The sequence below is a fragment of the Rattus norvegicus genome, chromosome 7 (assembly GCF_036323735.1).
Source record: "Rattus norvegicus strain BN/NHsdMcwi chromosome 7, GRCr8, whole genome shotgun sequence".
In the NCBI taxonomy this organism is placed as follows: Eukaryota; Metazoa; Chordata; class Mammalia; order Rodentia; family Muridae; genus Rattus; species Rattus norvegicus.
In genome coordinates, this window is record NC_086025.1 from 57626645 (window position 1) to 57648309 (window position 21665).

Sequence of the window (21665 nt, forward strand, 5' to 3'; positions counted from 1 at the left end):
GTTGTCAGTAACTGAGGGGAAGGGCTGGAGAGATGGCTCAGCGGTTAAGAGCACTGACTGCTCACCCAGAGGTCCTGAGTTCAATTCCTAGAAACCACATGGTGGCTCACAACCATCTGTAATGGGATCTGGTGCCCTCTTCTGGTGTGTCTGAAGACAGCTTCGGTGTACTCATGTAAATTAAATAAATTTAAAAAAAATAACTGGGGGGAAGCTAGATAAGTAGGTGTGCATGAAATAAAGTGCGTACAATGCTGCAGACAGACCTTTACTCTATTGTGGGCGCTGCCTTATGTTAATGCTATGCCCTTGGCTTTCCTTTAAGTTTTAGCAGCATTGTTGGACTTCTGAAATTGCAGAGATCACTTGCAGGGACCTGTCTACATTTTTCCTGTAGCTCACAACCTCAATTTGATACCAGTAATAGAAGCTTTGTGCCTCTCTGTGATGTTAGGTTGTTCACTTAAATTTCTTGTGACATTTGGTCACTCCAGTTTTAACTTAAAAGCTAGACTGGGAGATGGCTCCATTCGCAAAGGCTCACTAAGCAATCGTGAAAACCCAAGTTTGGATTTCCAGCACCCATGTACAAAGGTAGGCCCTTAAGCATGTGCCTCCATACTAGGGAGAGGAGGGGTCCATTGAAGGCCATTAGTGACCAGGTGACTAATGAGAAGGGATGTGACAGGCTGGCCAGCCAGTCTATGCACATAAATGAGCTCGAGTTCAGGGAGAGACCTGAAGTGATGTGAAAGAGCAGTTTAGGAAAATGGCCGACTTCTGACCTCCACATACACACCCCACCCACCACTCACCCCCCGGCCCCAGTTTACCAGAATCCCCACGGGAAATGCTTTGAGTTGTACTCTAGTGCAGTGTCCTCACAGCTTCTGATCCGTGACTGCCTTGAGTGGGTCTCAGGTCTGAGTTTCCGGACAGTGCTGCTGACACAATGTGTCTGTCCGTCTCGGGGTCTAGGCAGAAAATCTGGAGTGGAATTTCGAAATCAGTTCAGGGGTGTGATAAGCCCTTTGTCGTTTTTAAAGGTTAATACACGGGAAGCACTTTAATCTTTTAGGTAAACAACTTCTCCAAATTTGTTTTTAATGCTTTCCAGAGAATTGATGTAAAACCACCAGGGGGCGCCCAAGCCAAGCAGGAAGTCACTTGGAACCACACTAGGACACTTTAGAAGCAGAATGGATCTGTTTTTGGATCCCTTTAGGAGCCTGATATAGGTGTCTCCTGAGAGGCGTTGCCAGAGCATGACAAATACAGAGGCAGATGCTCTCAGCCAACCATTGAACTGAGAACCGGGTCCCCAATAGAGGAGTTAGAGAAAGGATTGAAGAAGCTGAAGGGGCTTGCAACCCCACAAGAACAACAATGCCAACCAACCGGAGCGCCCAAGGACTAAACGACCATACAAAGAGTACACATGGACAGAGCCATGGCTCCAGCTGCATATGTAGCAGAGGATGACCTTGTTGGGCACCAATGGGAGGAGAGGCCCCTGGTTCTGCAAAGGCTTGATGCTCCAGTATAGAGGAATGTCAGGGCGGGAGGCGGGAAGGGGTGTGTGGGTGGGTGGGGGAACACCCTCATAGAAGCAGGGGGAAGAGGATGGAATAGGGAGTTTATAGACAGGAAACCAGGGAATAACATTTGAAATGTAAATAAAAAGCAACCCAATTAAAAAAAAGCAAAAAAAAATTAAATGTACATAAGACTAATAAAAATATAAATTTAAAATTATTAACTTATCTAATTGATTCAGAAACCTATGATTATCCTGCTAATATTATCTCCACTTGAGGGAACTGAGGCACAGGAGCCATGTAGCTAAAACCAGGACAGTAGTTTTGAAGCATGAATTCTAACAGTGATTCTGCCTTTCAAGAGCCCACAAAATTTTTCCAAGACAAAAGGCATTCTTGGTGTAGATTTCTTGTTTACTTGGTTTAATCTGTGGTGGAATTGGGTTGAAGCAGGCTCAGGGTCAGGTAAAGAACTAGTAACAAATGATTTATAGAATCCTTCTCAAACCTCCGGGTGGAAACCAGGCTGGACTTCTTGAAGTAACGCTTCATTAGAACTGTGCCAACTGCTCAGTGGTAGAGCGCTTACCTAGGAAGCACAAGGCCCTGGGTTCGGTCCCCAGCTCCGAAAAAAAAAAAAAGAACCAGAACTGTGCCAACTGGTCCAAACACAGGAACAGGCCAAGGTTATTAGTGACCAGATAGCTAAGTGGAAGCCATGTGGCCATCAGCTGAACCTCTCAGGTAGAGCCCAAAAGGATTTTTGTTTATTGGTTTGTTTTTGAGAAAAGGGTCCTGGCTAGTTCCATACTCATATAGCCAGCTGGCCTCAAGCTTGCAGTAACGCAGTAACACCTCAGCCTCCCGAGTCCCAGAATTATAGGCATAGACAGCCAGGCCTGGAATGTTGGCTTTGACCCCATTTAGTGTGATTGCTGTCACATCAATGCAGACACCCATTTCTCCCTATTAGCACACTGCACAGTAATATATATATATACATATATATATATATATGTTATTCCTGGTATATATATATATACATATATATATATTAGAGAGAGAGAGAGAGAGAGAGAGAGAGAGAGAGAGAGAGAGAAAGAGAGAGAAAGAGAGAAAGAGACTGTGAAGAAACTGAATGTTTTCAGATCTTATGGCCATGTATCTGGGATATGAATTTTAGAAGTCAGAGAAATATTTATAAATGATTGAACTGCTCGAAATGCCCTGGAGGAGAAAGTGGGAGGAGAGGGTGAAGGAGGATGTGCTTAGAGTAATGAAGCACCAGGCCCAGGCTAGAGCAGAAGGGGACTCCGAAGACTTCAAGGACTTGCCAGATGGATTCGTTCTACAGCTGTGATGGGGACATTGAGCTGTGGACTAATATCACTGGGGAGGACAGTTAGCAAAGCAATTCAGACTTGTGCCAGGCACAAGCCTTTTCCCCCTGCGTTTTCCAGCGTATAAAAACCCTCATTGCAGCAGACACATACCACTTTTAGCGGAATGTGTTTGAGGATGGCAGGAGACTTTTAAGTGCCTACATGACATCAAAAGCCACCCTGCATCCACAGGACCTTATCGGTCTCAGAAAGGTCAGGTCAGGCTCCGGTCTATTTATAAAATAAATTTACATTCTTCTGGATAGTAACAAGTCCTTAACAAGTAAGGACATATGCTATGAACCATGAGGACCTGTGTTCAAATCCCTTGTGCCCATTTAAAAAGCCTCTCCGGTGTGATAATCCCAGGAGTGTGGGAGGTAGGTCCAAAGATCGATTGCTGGGGCTTGCTGACTGCCACCTAGCTCTACGTTCAATGACAGCTCCATCCCAAAGGAATGAAGCAGGGGATGATGGAACGGACACCCAGTGTCCTCCTCTGGACTCTGCTCATACCCAGAGGTGTGTGCCCCTGTGTGTATACCACATAGACATACACACACATACACATGCATGTGCACACATGCACATTCTGTTTGCAGTTGATTGCCAAAATTTTTTCTTTTTTTCTTTTCTTTTTTCTGTGCCTACTTTAAAGCAGAGGAAAATACAATGTGGTATCAAATAAGACTCAGTTAAATACGATCATAGTAAAAACAGAAACAAAAACAACATTAAAGAAATAGTTATGCTGCTAAACACTTCATGTTGATTGTTGACTCAGCCAAACGACACTGAGGAGTTAAGACTGTCGTTGCCCCTCATTTCGAATGAGCCGTTTGAGGAGGGAATGGGTGAGTTCAAGCACAAATGCTCTCCTCAGGAGACAATGCACATGGAGAACGGAAAACCACAGACAGGCTGATTCTGTCTACAGAGGAGCCTGTATCTAGGATGCCAGGGGATTGCATGGCCTTCTAAGGCTGGATGGCCTGCTCACTTGAAATGTAGCCAAAGGCTTAAAACACAGGACATCCAGGCTGAGAGCAGTTACCTCCATGCCTAGAAATACGATGTAGAAAGTAACGCTTAAAATATTTTATACTTATTTGGCTCTCTCCAGTCTTTTGTACCTCCATGATTATGGGCTTTGGTATCTTTTTTAGTGAGAAATCACAAAAAAAAAAAAAAAAAAAAAATCCGAAATCCCCCTAATTTTTTAAATGTTAAATCTGCTATTCATTCAACTAAGCTGTAAATTAACGTATGGAAAAATGCTATAAACATCTGCTTTGAACAATGGAAGGGGTAAAAAGACTTTCAAATTTTAATTTAAAGAATGGCATAGCTTTCTAATATTTTAGGCTTATACGTGCTTGCTTTTCCTAAAGCAGCAGATTGATTTGGCATCAAGCTATCTTATGAAACACTTTCTCGCCCTCGTGGTGCGTCTTTATAGTTTTCAATATCAGCAAAATCTTGACGTGGTCTTAGTCGGGCGTTGTGTATCATTGTACAGTAACTTCGAGTACATATGGAATCTCTGATCCGTGTAATAAAGTACATTTGTCATGGATCTTGTGATCTGCATACCTTTCAGCTGTTACCCCATAAATCTGTCCCATCGGAGGACTGCTTTGTACAGCAGTGGTTGAAGCTGCTTTTAATAAACTAATATTTTGTGTCTTTTATATGTAATCAACAGGGAGTATTGCAGCCTTGTGCCCCAATGGAGAAACATTCCACTAAACTTCTTTTCTCTTGACAATAATGAGAAAGAAGAAAAAAAAAAATGGTTCGGGTAAGGCACAGATGTTCGTGAACATATGTTGTTTTCTCCTAAAAGTCAGCTGAAGATCCTTTGTATTGTTCCGGATTTTTAAAAAAGAGACAGAGAAGGGGGGGGGGTGCTTTCAAGAAGAAAGAGTTTGAGAAGTGTGACGGGGAGAAGACAGTTACAAATTTCACCGAGAGTCCGACATGGGGTGTGATTTGTCAAGTTTCTAAGACGCCTCCCTTTGCTCTCTCAAAAAGCCAACCGAGCCAGTGATCCGGAGCAGAGCTGTAAGCAGCTGGTCGTTCTCGTACCTTCTTCCTATTCAGATACAGGCACTGTTTTACTCTTTGTTCCACCCCAAACTTCAAATTAGCAATGTCTTCACACAGAAGGGATATTTAATAATTCAGGCACCAGGCACTTTTCCCCATGCCCGTTTCCCTGGAGTGACTTTCCGGGGGTGCAGATATGTCTGCAGGGTGTGTCGGATGCCTGAGTACTGGGCAGTTGGTTGTTGATATATGTAAGGGAGAATATTATTGGGAAATATCTTAAAAGGGAAGCCGTGAGCCTTAGGTGAGGGTGGTGTGAATGTGCTTTATAAGGCTATGAATCTTTAAGAAGAGTTGCCCTGAGGAGAATGGAAACCAGCTGTTCCGAACATCCTCTGAGGAAAGGGGTTTTGACTCTAGCAGAAAGGATTTGGGTTAAAAATAAAGAAGAACTTTCTGAGGGTGTTACTTAAAACCAGGTATGTATTGAAAGGAGGCAGCTGGATTATCTCTGAAAGAGAGCTCGGACAATGGGGTAAGACATAGCGGCGGGCGGCGGGAAAGGAGAGCGTGGTCCTGGGTTGGCTCACTGTAATTCTCTCCAAGGGTTCTGAACCTTTCTTCTCCCTTATCACACCCACATCTCTGGTTATGACGCTTAAAGAACCCAGAACCGAGGTACTTTGTCCTAAAAATAGGAGCTGGAACTGGAGATTCTTTGAGTCTTCACTGAAAGGAAGTACTAAGGTATGACCCATAGAGGAAGGTGCTGCCTTGTGGTTAAGTTTCCGCCATTGTCGTTAAAGAACAAAGTGTAAACTGCTCCGCGCGGGCTTAGACCATTCTCCAGGGGTGAGTGGTTAGCTGGTCCTTCTGTGGACCTTCAGGTCTCACCTTAGCTAACTTGTTTGACCACAAAGTCCCCAGTAAGACCGAAGGGTTGCAAGGCGAGGCTTTAGGGGAAGTGAAGATTTTCATTTATCCTCCTGATTTGTTTTGGTTCTTGGTTGTTTCTAGGCCCCTCCTACCCTCGCTTGAGCCTCTAGCTCCACCTCGCCTTTCCCTACCGCTCCTTAATTCCCCTTTTCTCCTTCAATCTGTTTCCCTTACATTGATTTTTTTTTCTTTAAAAAATATATGGGTGTAAAGCTGAAAGTCAAACAGTCTTTAAGGCAACACATTTCCTTTTAAGTATCTTCGTTTATAAATTCCCCATAGCATGTTTCCCTGTGGCCTAGTGACCGGGATGGAACTAGGTTCCTGGCTTCTGAGTTGCTTCCGGTCCTCTCCTCTGCTTTCTCCTTGCCTTCCTGTCTTCTGGACTGCATTCTGCAGTGTTTCTAGTCCTCCCTGGGTGTTGGCATGTAGCTTTAAGGCACTTCTTTTTGCTCTGGGATCGGCTGTGCCACCAGCCCCGACCCGACTTCCCTTTTGTTCTACCAGCCTTTTTCAGGGAGGTGACCCTGCTACCCGATCCTAAGACCCTTGAATTTAGGGATAAAAGACACACACACACACACACACACACACACACACACACACACACACACACACACACACACACAGTTTGTTACTTTACGATGTGCCTTCTAGGCACAATTTTTGGGCGTTACAATCTCCGGCCTGGAAATGCGTGCCCTAGCCAATTTATTATCTCCGTCTCCCCACTTGCCCTCACTTCAGTGGCTAGTCCCACCTAGCCCCTGCCAAACATCCTTGGCCTCTCGCCTGTAGCAGAGGCTACAGGCTCCAGCTCCCCTCGAGACTTCACATGTTGCTGCGTTCTTCTTTCCTCAAAGCATGGCAGAAAGCCCCTCCTTCCTTCCCTGTGTTTCCTTTTCCTCCTGGTACCTGGAAGGCTAACAATTGGTCCACGGCCTTCTTTACTGACAAATCAAGAACCAATTGAGGAACAGAACTTTAACATCAGAACTGCCCCCTTCACCTGGGCTCAAACCTCTACCTCCCCACCTCACCCCTCCCATTCTCCCCTTCCTTTCCCACCCCAGTCTTCCCACTAGCTACTGTTTCTTATCTTTCTTGTCTCATCTCCTAACACTGAACGGATGCAATAGGAACAGAAAACATACATTCCTACAAAGGCAGGCAAGTAGACTGGATGCCTGCATTTATAGATAAAGTTTTATTGGCATCTGGTCTCCCTTCCGTTGTTCATGTAGTATCATTGGCCATTTTGACGCCATGAAAACAGTCGAACAGCTAGGACAGAAAGCTTTCTGTGGACTGCAAGACTTACCTTCTGGCCTTTAAACAAAAAAAAGTTTGCTGATGCCTGGTTTAGACTAGGCTCTGGGTTTATTAAATATAGATTTTATTCCTTATTGGGAAATTGAGGTGAGACCTGTCCGTGAGACCTGTGTTACCTGTCCATCCTTTCGGGTTTTGTTCTCATTTAGATTTCTGCCCGTTTCAAGCTGCCTCGCTTGCCTGTTTGAAAGCAGTCACATACCAAAGAGAAAAAGATACTGGCGCTCACCATCAGGAGAGCAGGCGCCAAATGCTGTCTGTCATCTATACTGTGTTTGTTTTAGGTGTGTTCCCACCCGCCATCTCCAACTGTATTCTCTGACTGGACTCCATTCAGCCTTTGGATTAAACAAACAAACAACAAAGGGGGTTCTGCTGTTTAAGCTTTTCACAAATCCCGCAGCTAATTTTCCTGCAGGTTTACAAACCATTTTTGAAAATGCTAAATGCCAGATGAAGGGCTCTGTTTTAATTCAGTCCGGCACCTAGAATGTTGTTGCGGGGGAACAGCGTTCCAGCGTAGCGGATTCGGTGGGTGGTCTTGACGAAAAGAGTTTACACAAATTCACTTACAGGCTGGTTTCATTAACACAAAATTAATATGGACTAAAGTAGTCATGGCACCAAGAGCTTGAAATGTTTCTGAGATCACCTAGTTTAACCCTGTGCTTTTGAACAGAGGAGGAAAAGGAAGCTGATTTTCCCAAGATATTAACAGTTCATGGGAAAAGCCAGGGACCCTGATCTCTACAGTTTCAGACCAATCATTTTCTAAGCTATAAATCCATGACAATGTCATACCAACAAGAACTTGGTGACTACTGTCAAAATTAATTGTATTCTTTCCCGTAAAAAGAGCAGCCACTGCTGGTGAAACCTTTCTTCTTTGCCGGTCAGTTTCTCTTGCAATTAACAGCAAACCGTTTCCCATAAGCCACGGGACCTCTTTGCCTCACAGACAGAGCGATACATTTGGATTTGAACAAAATTAAAAGAGGCTACGCAGCAGTAAGAGACCATCTCTCTCTTTCTCCTTGTGCCTCCAGATAAAAAGGATAATTTTTTTCTTAAAATTTATCCTTTTTGCTTGCCAAGTGTTTTTTTTTTTTTAAATAACTTCTGGTATATTTTCTTGTAAACGTAACACATGTATATTGTAGAACACTCAAAAATTTAGAGAGGTCTAAAATGGAATACGACCCAGGGTTTGTAACCCTGCCACTCACCACTCACCAGGTGTGCCAATGTGTCTAGCTGTTATAATTATCTTAAGACTTCGTACATTTGTATCCTGCATTCTTGACAGGATGGCGTGAAGATCCCCACCCCTCTCCACCCCACCCCCCCGACCCCGTGCCGCAGGGAATTCTCCAGAAGGGTTGTTTGAGGGTAAAGGAGACAGCTCAACCTTTAAAGTAGCCCCTTGCCAACATGAGAACATGCATTTGGTCCCCAGGACCCGCGCTTAAAAATTGGCGTGCACAAGTTTGTAAGCCCAAAGCTGGGGGAAGGGTGGGGTGTGGAATGCCCTGAGCCTCAGTGGCCACCCAGATTAGCCTGCTTCACATCTCCAGGCAAAATGAGAAACCCTGTCTCAAAAAGAGAGAAGAAAAGAAGGTGGAGGGTTCCTATGGAACAATACTTGAGATTGTCTGTTGGCTTTCACATGCGCACACACACACACACACACACACACACACACACACACACACACTCAACACCCAATGTGTTGTTTGAAAATTACATCATATTTTGACTTGAGACTACCTTTTATTCACCTATTATTGAACATTTCTGTTTCTTCTCCTAAATTGGTGTTTGATTTTTTTTTTTTTGCTATTAAATTAATTTCTTTGTAACACAGATAACAGCTGTAAACGTGTAACCTTTATTTATGTTCTTGGGAGAGAGTTCTAGAAGTGTATTCACCTTGCATCTGTTTTTGCCAAACTGGTTTCCTAAAAGGCTGAAGTAGAAGCCCCTTCAGGAGCGTGAGTGTCCATCAGGGCACGCTTGGGGTGCTGTCATTCACGCCTTGTCAAACATTCCTTTCCTCATGCCACCGCCCTGAGAGTTAACGTCCCGTAGCTGCAGGATCAGATCTAAGCTTCCTAATATATCTGCTTCCTACTTTTCTCCCTCCCTTTCCCATTGATATCCTAACCGCTGTAATCTGGCATCTGCCCCCATCCGCCTGCCTGGAGGCATCAAAGACATAACCCTCCGTGGGATCAAGTGTCAGGAAACGAGGGTTCAAATCCCAGCCCTGACACTACTAGTATGTGACCCCGGGTGAGTGGGTCAATTTCTTTGAGCTTGCTTCCCCGGCTTTAAAGTGGAAGTAGTAAAACAGACCTTGATGTAGGAGGCTCTCAGGAGAGATGTAAGAAATGGTTTTAATCTGCAGAGTACCATGTGGGGGGTGTGCTATGATTGAGACTTCTCTGGAGGGTAGTGTGTGTGGTAGTTATTAGGGCTGTCCACCAAAGATTTCTGATTCCTTTTATGCCAGTGCTTGAATTTTACATCCCCACCCCGTTCCTTTGGCAATGGCCCCATAACTGGCTTTGACAAGTGTAACATGAGTGGAAATAGCATGTGTCCTACGGGGCAGAATCTTTCTGGAACTGGGCCTTCCTCCTCAGCCTCTTGCCTAGCCTTTGCCCATGGAGAAGGGAAAAGCTACTGATGGCTGTTGTTCATGAACCTAGGACCTAAAGACACAAAATCCACGGCAAGAAAGGTCCCGCACCAACCATGGACCTTGAGGAAGAATGATTATTTATTTATATCTGAGATGTGGGCCTTGGCTCTGACTGAACTTGAGCCTGACAGTTTTGTGGCAGTTGATGTCATTAAGCTTCCGTACGCTCTGGGATGTGTACATATGAGAAGATATAGGTTTTTCCCTAAGATGTTACTCCCAGGACAGACTATACATAATTGTGCTGGTGCCCAGCACTGATCTAAGCTGACCTTGCTTGTCTGTCTTACCAGGATGTTCCTGACACGAATTACCCGCAGGAGGGAAGGGTTGCATCTTGTCCTACTGAGAAAGAGCAGACATTTCTTTCACTGGGAGGGCCCTGGGCTGTCCCTTCCTAAGGAACAACTATGGCCTCAGTGCTTGTTTCTAGCCTGCCTCACCCACTTCCTTTTCTTCTCATGAATAGTCTTCTGCTATAGGTCAACCTGCTTTATCCACGCTAGGTCAACTCTCAGACTCAAACTCCACAGCTAGTACTGAGGGTAGTGGCTACTTCATCTTTATACATACACATACACACATGAGCATACACTCATATACATGCATACACAAACATAAACATACACACATATATATGTGCATATACACATATACCACACACATATACACAAATCACATAGACATACATATACACACATATATACATACATATGCATATATAGGCATGCACAAATATACATACAGATATATAGAGAGATACACATACATGCATATTACATATACGCACATAAACACACACATATATATTTATATGGTGCATGTACACACATAAGCACATATATTCAATACATATATATGTCTATACACTTATACATGCATGCACACCTACATATACATGCACACATATATGCATATACACATATATTTGTGTTAAAATGTTTCTAATGAACTTTCCCACTTAAGGTGACGGCTGGTGGCATCAGGTGTGTACCATGTTGTATAGTCATTACTACTTTGGATTTCCACAACTTTTTCTTCATCCAAAAGAGAAACTCTGTACCCATTAACACTCTGTCCCCTTCACTCCCCAGCCATTAGTAAGTCATCTGCTTACTCTCTGAATCTGCTTATCAGAGTGTGTTGTGTGTGTCTTTCTGTATCTGCCTTCCCTCACTTAGCACATGCTTCGAAATTCCATCCTCCTGCTGGTAGCACAGAAGGGCATCATTGCTTCTTAACACCAAGTGTTACCCAAACACCAAACTCTCCTGCACATATCCACCACCTTTGGTTTGTCCCTCTGTCCCTTGATGGATGCTTGGATTGCCCCCCTATGCATATCTTGAGAAGCCTTGTGTCAGGTAATCTAAAGGCCCCATTTGGAGTCAACTTTCCCACTTTGAAATTCTCCCTTTTCAGCCTCAAAGTCATTTGCCAAGTGATGAGAGGTGGAGAGGAAGTAGGGGTTTGGAAGGTACAAAGAGGGTGTTCACAGACCATCTAGGAACGGTTCTGACCCTTTTGGTCCTTTAAAAAATATTCCTGGTGAATGATTACAGTGCCATAGATTTCAAACGTTTGGGTAGCTCTGATTTTAACTGCCACATATTAGTGTTTCAGAAGGTAGGTGATACAATGTGTCCAAAGACGATGGGTGCCATTCTTATGCTGATCTCTTTGGCTATTTGATGATTTAACTCCGGGATTTTTGAAAGGTGGGCATATTTAACTTCTTTGGCAGTAGATTTTCATTTTCCTCAAAAAAGGGTGGCATTGTGCGATTTGGTATATCTTACATTAGAATCAGAGAACGAATACACGGGTTTAAAGAACTCAGTGCATATCTGGTAATCCATATGCCATTTTCTGTCTCTTCCAACATCATCCAACAAAATATGACCATACCCATGCTTTTGCTTAGGACCTAACAAATTGGCTAGTCTATTGCTTCCAGCTCTGCAACCTGCCTGCTATTTTTAAAATACATTTGATACTGGACTATTTGAAATAGTATCTCCCTTATAACCACGGGGATCATAATTATGCGTGCTCACTGCTGATATAAGTTATAACACATATGTATCAATTTATGTCAACTGTTGATTTTAAGAACACTCTCCAGGGACAGAGTATGAAGTTTTACTCTCTCAATATTCTCTCTCTCTCTCTCTCTCTCTCTCTCTCTCTCTCTCTCTCTCTCTGGATGCCTGTGCTCATTGGCATCTCAGGTTTAAGGCGCAACGTGTTTTCATGTGTGCTTATTGTAGCATCTTAATTCCCCGGAGCTTTACAAAGCACAAATGTCACCTTAATGCTGTCCTTCATCTCACGAGTTTGTTTTATAGCCTCCATAGTTATTTCTAGTTGCCATTCTGTTTCCTTTTCTAAATGTGTTAATAAAATGCTTGCATTCGATTTGGCCTGCCTCCAGAACCTGATACGATCCCACTTCAAGTGAGTGGTAAGGCCGGGGACACCACAGAGCTTGGAGCTCTTTGGGTGCAGGCTTACTTTTCAAGTGAGGAAACTCATGGTTCCTTATAGAGTTAAATTAAGGTCAGACCTGGTTTCCGACACGAAGTTCAGATGTATTGGCAGATCCCCATGCTTGCATTTATTATACTGTAATTTGGGGCTTAAAGAGTTATATCCAGTCCATCCCCGACATCTGGATAGTGTTTATAACGATCACATTTGATCCTAATGTAATTTTGTTGGGGAATTCACTAGAATTCCTCTGTTGGCTACATTACAACTAAACATGAGATCTGCTAAAATATTACCAAAAGTGAGTGAATATCCACAGAGACTACAAAACACAGATCGATTCCAACCTTCCTATCTTTCCCCGGTCTCTGACCACTAACGCATCATTTCAACTCTTTGGGCCTTCTTGCTTCCATTGATAAAAGGAGAGCGACCCTTCAGCAGCAGCCGATGTTTGTTCAGGGGTTTTGAAACTTGAAGAGCAGAGGAGGCACAACCCCCACCCCCCAAAAAAACCAAAAAACCAAAAACAAAAACACCTTTCGGAGGTGGTCACAGCGCATGTGCAGTCGCAAGGGGAAAGTCACAGACCCTGCTGATGGGGATGACATGAGCTTGACAGAGATTTCTCTCCCTTTCATTTTCATTTTGATTTAGACGCTATTCCTTAGGGTCAGGAAGTCATTATTTGGGAAGGAAAGCCAAAGGGTTGGTTTTTAAACCGCCTGCCTCCATCAATGGAAGCCTCAAATGAATCAACCTGAACCTTCTAAGGGCTGTAAAGGGAACCTTTAATTATGTGAGATTGGCAAGGGGGACATTTGGGATGCTTGGCAATGGGGTTTCAGGACCTCCCAGCCCTGCCTGCAGCGGGGAGATTATTAGCATATTTTATATACCCTTCCCATGAAATAATTTTAACATTCCAAAAGAGACAGATGGGAGGAGAGGGAGACAGATAGGAAGGGCGGAGACTCCAAGGGTCTTTAGAGAGGGGAAATTATTTCATTAAATGTAAAGAGCATGATGCCGAGCACATGCAAGTCTATGCAAATTAGCCAATAGCGGTGCACTCGGAGTAATTTTCATTTCCTTCCCAGCCTGTGACGAGGAATATTCCTTTTAATCAGATTAGATGGCATCCTCCTCAAACTTGTGGGGGTTTCAACTTAATTCACCATGCTAAGTAGTTAGGGTAATTTGAAATAAAGCAATCAGTGGGCTGAAAAAATGGAGCCAAACCTTATTTCTGTCTTTATGATGAGGGGCTTCCTGACTGCCTGAACCCCACAGGGCTTCTCTCTTCTCCTCTCCTCTCCCTGAACCCCAGTACCCCAACCTCAGCTGAGTCTCCGATGACCAGTTGCCTTCTTTTGATGGCACCTACTTGAATCTGTTTCCCATCGCCGGAGCTTGTCTGAGATGATGCATTCCACCAGGCCTGCCCGGGACTTTCAGAATTTATGGCCCTGCCTCCAGAAGCAATGGGAAGAGGATGAATTCACACTCCTTAAAAACCATCTTCCCCTCAGTGGTAGAGCGCTTACCTAGGAAGCGCAAGGCCCTGGGTTCGGTCCCCAGCTCCGAAAAAAAGAACCAAAAAAAAAAAAAAAAAAAAAAAAAAAAAAAAAAAAAAAAAAACCATCTTCCCTAGGGAGGGCCCTGCACTGCTGAAGGGATCTTTGTCACGGTCTGCAGGGACCTTCATTCTCGAGACCGGGATGCAACAGGAGTTAGCAGGAAGGGCAACAACAGGAAAGACACACCTGAAAGGCTCAGCCGGTTATCAGTGGTGTTCAGACATGAGCAGTGTCAGCCCTTGGACCGACCGAGGAGCCTACTTGGAGGCATTTCTCACAGTCCTGTAGGTCACGGGTCCGTCCTGTCCCCTCTCCCCCACCCTTCCCCACACCCACACCCCGCCCCACTCCTCCCGGGATTCTCTATTGGCTTGCTGTCAGCAGGGAGTCTGTGCGGCAATACCTGCAAGTGACCCACAGATGGCAGTAAAGGGTCTTGAGGAAGCAATTACTAAAAGTGCATCAAGTTTCAGTTTGGACTAGAAGAAGCAGCTAGTTGGCCTTTTCTTTCACAGCCCTCTGTTTTATGGGCGGTAGGGGGAAGGGGAAGATTTTAATTGCTTAAACTAATTCCCTACAAAGTATTAGCAGATGATGTAAATATCATCCATATTCAGCCTAGCCACCAAGACATAAAAGAGGGAAATGTAATGGTACACTTTCAAGTAGTAAGGCAGTTAACTTTCTTCTTCCCCTTCCTCCTTGTCCTCTTCATTTTCCTCCTCCTCTTCCTCTTTCTCCTTCTTCTCCTCCTCATTCTCTTCATCCCCCTCCCGCTGCCCTCCCCGTTCCCTGCCCCTGCCCTTTCTCTCCTCCTCCTCATTCTCTTCCTCCTCCTCTTCCTCCCCCTCTCTCTCCTCCTCTTCCTCCTTTTCATTCCCTGTTCCCAGGCAATGCCCCAGTTAAGACCTTGGGTTGAGATCTGCTTGCCTGCCATGGGAAGGCACTGCATGTCCGGGGTTTGTCTACAACCTGTGAATGTTGTAGGAGAGGAAAAACCACAGTCTGCTGACCATTCACTCACTTTTTAGCAGTTCTTAGGGTCAGGTTAGCCTCGTTAATATCCAGGGTGATCACAGACTCTCTTAGTGATCCCCACTGCACAAAAGGGATGACCGGTGATGGGGGGCTCACAGACCTGAAGTAAGTTGCCAGTTAGCACATGGTTTAGAATCGAAAGTTTTATGGTCCAGTGGGCAACCTAATGTCAGCAAGGCACACTCACTTCTAAAAATGGGACTAGAGGAGAGTTCTTTCTTCTCCTTTCCTTTCTCCCCTTAAGTTTCTTCAGTGTATGTGTGTTGTTTGTGTGGTATATGTTCTTGTTAGTGTAGGTGTGTGGGTGTGGATATGTGTGGACCAGAGGTAGACATCTAGAATCCTTTATTGCTCTCAATTTATTGCATCAAGAAATCAATAAATGTATATTTATTATTTTTACAATCACATGTGCCATAGTGTGGAGGGCAGAGAGTTCAGAGATGGCTTGTAGGAGTAGGTTCTCTCCTTTTACCACATGGACCCCAGGGATTGAACTCAGATCACCGAATGTGGCGGCAGGCACCTTTACCCACGAAAACATCCCACTTTCATTTTTTTTTTTTTTTTGGTTTTTTTTTTTCGGAGCTGGGGACTCATTTTATTTTTTAAAAACTTCTTTTATTTTTTTTATTTTTATTTTTATGTGCATCGGTGTTCTGCTCGCATGTATGCGCGTATGAGGGTGTGGCGTACCCTGGTGCCTGAACTGGAGTTAACAAAGTTGTGAGCCGCCATGGGAGTGCTGGGAATTGAACCCTTGTCCTCTGGGAGAGCAATCAGTGCTCTTTAGTGCTGAGCCATCTCTCCAGCTCCTCTCCTTTATTTTTTGAAACAGGATGTGCCACTGAACCTGACCCCTCGATTTGGCTAGGCCGGCCAGTGAGCTTGAGGGAGCTCCTTCCCTCGAAGCTGGGGCTACCGGCAAACACCACCATACAGGGTTTAGATGTGGGTTCTGGTTATCAGACCCCAAGTCCTCTGGGTTCTGATCTTGGCACTTCACCTGCTGAGACAGTTCCTATCTATTTAATGTGCAGAAGTATACATAATAAACTCGGATACGTATCACAAGTATGTTTCCCTCCTTCCATACCAAACCCTGACCGCTTTCTCACGTACGATCAATACAGCCTCCCAACCTCCTGTGTTCTTCCAGAAATACTTTGTACCTTGATAAACATGTCACGGGTGTTCTTTTTTTCCTTTCAATTGGAAGTGGTTGATAATGATTCCTTTGTTTGTGTGTGTGTTTGTTTGTTTTGAAGAGTTGTTTATGTTTTGTGTTGGTGTTCTTCCTGCATGTATGTCTGGGCAGTACAAGCATCAATGCCCGCAGAGGCCAGAAGAGGGCATCAGAATCCCTGCATCTGGAGGTACAGATGGATGTGTGGGTGCTGGGAATTGAATCTGGGTCTCTGCAAGAGGAGCTAGTGTGCTTAAACCCGGAGTGGGCTCTCCACCCCATTGATAACGTTTCTTAGGCTGAGCTGAGTAACCTCGGCAGTTTCGGACCTGCGAGTGCTTTCTACAGAGCACAACATGGTTTGATTTAATTGAAATCAAGTGGTTTAACTTACGTTTAGGTGAGCAAGACCAGCCTTCCAGAGATTATCTCTAAGTGTCGCCAGCTTTCAGAAAACGTCTTTATAAACAAATGCCCCACACCTGGGTCAACATATGGCCTCCCAGAGAGACGTTAATTACCAGGTACATTTTTCAAAAACTTTGTTTTGTTCTTTAAAAATAGTCACTGCCACTTCCAATATACGTCTTACCCCCTACCCCCACCACCCACACATTAAACTAAAACCAAAGGTTACAAAAGACAGGTACCAGAATCTGAGGATGTTCCAGAGAAGTTAATAGTGCACAGCGAAACAGCCTGTGGCCTAGTCTGCACATCAGTCAGCCTTCCTTCATGTAGTGAGATGGGCCAGTAAGAATCCAGCAGGACGGGGCTGGGGATTTAGCTCAGTGGTAGAGCGCTTACCTAGGAAGCGCAAGGCCCTGGGTTCGGTCCCCAGCTCCGGAAAAAAAGAACCAAAAAAAAAAAAAAAAAAAAAAAGAATCCAGCAGGACTAGGAAAACATTTGAGAAGAGAAGAGGAAAGGTTGACGGAGAATGGAGTCTACAACCTCCATAGATAGGAGGAAAGTTTTGTCTGGTCCAGCTAACTTCAAGTTCTTTGGATTTAAAATACATACATACATACATACATACATACATACATACATACAAACATACATACATACAAACAAATAAAATTATTATATATAAAATATATATAATTTCTCCCTGGTGTGAGTAGCTGTGTGTCTTGTCTGTTGATGCTTGTTAAAATGCACTGCAATCCGCAAAGGACTTGCAGAGTTGTACAAAGAGTAGAATGTATAGTCTACCTGGTTGGGGAACTGTTCTGTGCTCTGTAGAAGCTGCAGTAGGAGAGGGAAGACTTGGGGAAGGACAAAGGACACAGAAACCAGCTTTACTGTCCATCTTCCATCTGTAAAGTTCCCCTCCCTGGTCCCATTCTTGTCTCTCCCTGCGTCTTAAGGAGGGAATGCCATCTTCCTGATGCCAGAGGTCTCAGACCTCAGAAACAATGGCACCAAAACCTACAGGACAGGGTGATCTTCACTTAACTTGAAGCAGAAACTACCAGAGTAAAGGAGCTACTGTCCAAGGTCTAGATTCCTTCACTTACATGAAAACGCACCAGATCGTCAAACGAATCCCATGAATACTGCTACAGAGCCTGGTGTTTGAAAGTCCCCACCTTGAGGATAACCATCCCAAGCATATTCCCAAGCTACCCAAGGAAAGCGCCACAGAAGAAGCTTCTGGGATGTTTCTAACACTGTTACGTGTTCATCTTGAGAAGAGATGGCTCAGCGGTTAAGAGCACTGTCTGTTCTTCCAGAGGTCCTGAGTTCAAATCCCAGCAACCACATCTGTAACGAGATCTGATGCTTTCTTCTGGTGAAGACAGCTACAGTGTACTCATATATAATAAATCTTAGAGAGAGAGAGAGAGAGAGAGAGAGAGAGAGAGAGAGAGAAGAAGAAGAGGAGGAGGAGGAGGAGGAGGAGGAGGAGGAGGAGGAGGAGGAGAAGCCCAAGTCATAGATGAGCAGGTTGAAAAGAAAAAGGAAACTCCTGTTCCTTGATCCACCTAATCAATGTCAGCTCTCTTACCATCTCACTCACCATCCACACCAAATGGTTAAAGTAGCTCCCTTTTCCACCACTAAAGGCAAACCCTGGGAAATTCATTCCCCACACCCACCCCTAAGACCACAAAGAAAGCGATTGGACTATTCAAAGACAGATTCCTATTTGCCCAATTTCAAACTTAATGAGGACTTGTAAGAGGGCTACAAAGGCGCCATCCACCTCACCCAGATAGCCTGCTCACACCCTGCCAGTTCCCCAGCAACAAATCCCGTCCAAGGTACTTCTTTTATAAACTGTCTCTGCACTCTTTCTTTTGGATTGGGTCCTCCGTCTTTCTGTCAGCTTGACATGTCAAACGTTCTCTCCACGTTTAATTTTGTAGAGCTGTCCCTTAGTTTTTGCTTTTCCCGCCGGATTCTCTAGTGTGCGCTTAGAATCCAGCATGCTTGTTTGGGTGCTGTGTTCATAATAATACATCTTACGGACCTGCGATGTTTGTCTGTCTTGTTACCAGAAGGCTGACTTTAACGTCTTGAATTAAGACGGGGGTGCCTGCCTTGTCTCTCCGCTATAAAATTCTTTCCCCCTCTTGTTATTAATAAATACTTTGTAGGTATGTTGAGTCTATAAAATATTATTCCAATTTCACCCGATAGGTTTGGCTTCCATTGATGTTTCGGAGCTGATTGTTGTTCCAGAGATGGCCAAATGGTGGCGCTCTAATAGCGTTTTTCTTTATTTATTGTCTGGTTTTTTCACCTTGACAGCAGCCTTTCTCCTCTCATTCCTTCACATCTGTGTAGACTCAGGAATTGCCATTTATCCAATGGGTTGTAACTTGGCACTGTTATTATTTCTTTGGGTAGCCACACTGTTGATATTTGAGCAGCTGGAAGTCCCTTTCAAATTGTTTTTTAATCAGTGTTTTGTAGATTTGGGGGTTTTGTCATTATATCATTTAGACTACTTTAAAAAAAAAAGCAAAATTTGAAAAAGGATTGAAAGTAGGTTCAGTGTCTGAGGCAGACTCCGTGTTCCTGCCACAGCGATCACTGAATTCTTTGGTGAAATCTTGCCTGTCTATCCTTATTTGAATGACATTGGCCAGGTCGCCAGCCTTACTGTGCTCTCATTTTCTTGCTTGTAAAGTGTATAGGATAAGATTTAATCCAGGAGGCTGTAATAATTGCAAAACACAATGTGTCGAATTTAAAAGCCACGAGGCGGTGCCCAGTGCATAATTAGCATAGGAGAAGTGGTAGCTATTGCAAACTGGTCAGAATTATGAGCCATATTCTTCTCACCCCCAAAACGAGGACAAACATCCTCCGCTAAACTATTGCAAAGATCAGATGAAGTAGCATGTGTAAAACCACTTAGCACGCGGAAATACCACAAATGTAACGATTATAACTGACATTATTAGTCTCCATCCCAAAGTTTTATCATCTTTAAAAAGGCAACAGTGTCCGTATGGCATACTTCTTGTGAACGTTAAATGAAATTACATATGCAAAAATGCCAGCCGAGCGCCTGCCATTCAGGAAGCTCACCACAAATAGCTCACTGCCATTGCAAAGCAGACCCAAGAACATCTGGAGAAGTTTTATGGATGCAAAATACCACATTTCCTGGAAAAAAAAATCATGCATGCAATTGGATGCCTGGGTTTGTGTGTGTGTCTCTCTCTGTGAAAGAGAGAGAGCCTGTGTGTGTGCCTCTGTGTGTGTACGTGTGTGTGTGTGTGTGTGAGAGAGAGAGAGAGAGAGAGAGAGAGAGGTGCCCATGAATGCCTGTGTTTGTGTGTGTGTTTGTGTGTGTGTGTGGGTGAAAAGAGAGAAAAACTGTGCATTCCTGTGTGTGTGTGTGTGTGTGTGTGTGTGTGTATGTGTGTGTATGAGAGAGAGAGAAGAGGTGCCCGTGAATGCCTGTGTTTGTGTGTATGTGTGTCTGTGTGTGTGTGTGAAAAGAGAGAAAAACTGTGCACTCCTGTGTTTGTATATGCCTCTGTGTGTGTGTGTGAGAGAAAGAGAGCCTATGTGTGCCTGTGTGAGAGAGAGTAGAGTGTGTACCTGTGTGTGTGTGTGAGAGAGAGAGAGAGATGCCTGTGTATGCTTGTGTATAAGTGAGTGTGTTTGAGTGTATATGTCTGTGTGTATGTGAGAATGTGTGCTTGTGTTTGTGTGTGTGTATATGACAGAGGTGACTGTGTGTGAGTGTGTGTGTGTGTATGTGTGAGAGAGAGAGAGGTGCCTGAATGTGCCTGTGTATATGTGAGCCTGTGTGCCTGTGCCTGTGTTTGCTTCTCTATGTGTGTGTGTGTGTCTGCCTGTAAGTCTGTGTGCAAAATGCCAATATCTATTGCTGACCACTCTCTGTTTGAGAACCTCTTTTTTCTGGCTGTCTACTCACTGCTGTGAATCAAAGGAGGGAGTATACTTATGTGTGATTGGTTTGGTCAAGGGCAGTGATTTAAAGACACACTCACATTCCCTAATCTGATTTCTATCCACTTGGCTCTAACAGGGATTCTAATCAGCCTCCCCACTGATCCACTTCACTTCCTGTAATAAACGAGGACTCTGAAGTGACATGAAAGCCACCAGAGTGGTCGCAGAGGGAGCAGTACCTCACTCACATGGACACAAAGCTGTTTTAATCAGAAAAGCATCAAGTCGGTTTTCCCACAAGTAAGCTAAGGAGGAGGACTCGCAGTTGAATGTTCTATTTTCATTTAGAAAGAAACAGCACTTAGTGGGGCTAAGTTTATCCTTCCTGATACTAGGAACTGAATATTTAGGTCTAAAAAAAAAACAAAAAAAAACATAGGTAAGCAATGTTAGAAACCCCCACTGAGTGACCGACTGTCTCAGAGAGAAGCTTGAAGTTGCCTGATGCCAGGCAGTCTCCTACTAAACCCTCTCTTCACTCAATCCAAGGGTAACTCAGGATTGAGCAGCTTAGGAAAATGGAGAGAGCCAGGCCACTATTGTAAACAAGCTTGAGTGGCACTGATGCCCCCACAAGCCAGCAAGGACCATACAAACTCTGTTGATGCTTGGGTCCCTGGCGCTGCGCTCAGCACGCCACCCAGACTATTTGGTTTAATTCTCACAACACTATTCAAGGGAAATACTCACCGTTTCAATTTACGGACTGAGAAGCTGGGGGGAAAGAAACGCTTCTGCCAGGTCATACAGCCAGAGGTTCAGAGATTCCCCCAACCCCAGGCAGCCTGACCCCAGAGTTCAAGCTCTTACTCTCCTCTGAATACCAGAGGGATTAGGTTTTGTTATTGCTGCTCTTTTGATTCTAATACTTGTATTTGATTATGAAGCTGTCGGTTGCACTGGGAATTCACTTCAAGCCAAGCCATGACATCAGAGGATGCTGAACAGAGACTGCTTCCGAATTCTTTCTAGACCCAGACCACTTCCTG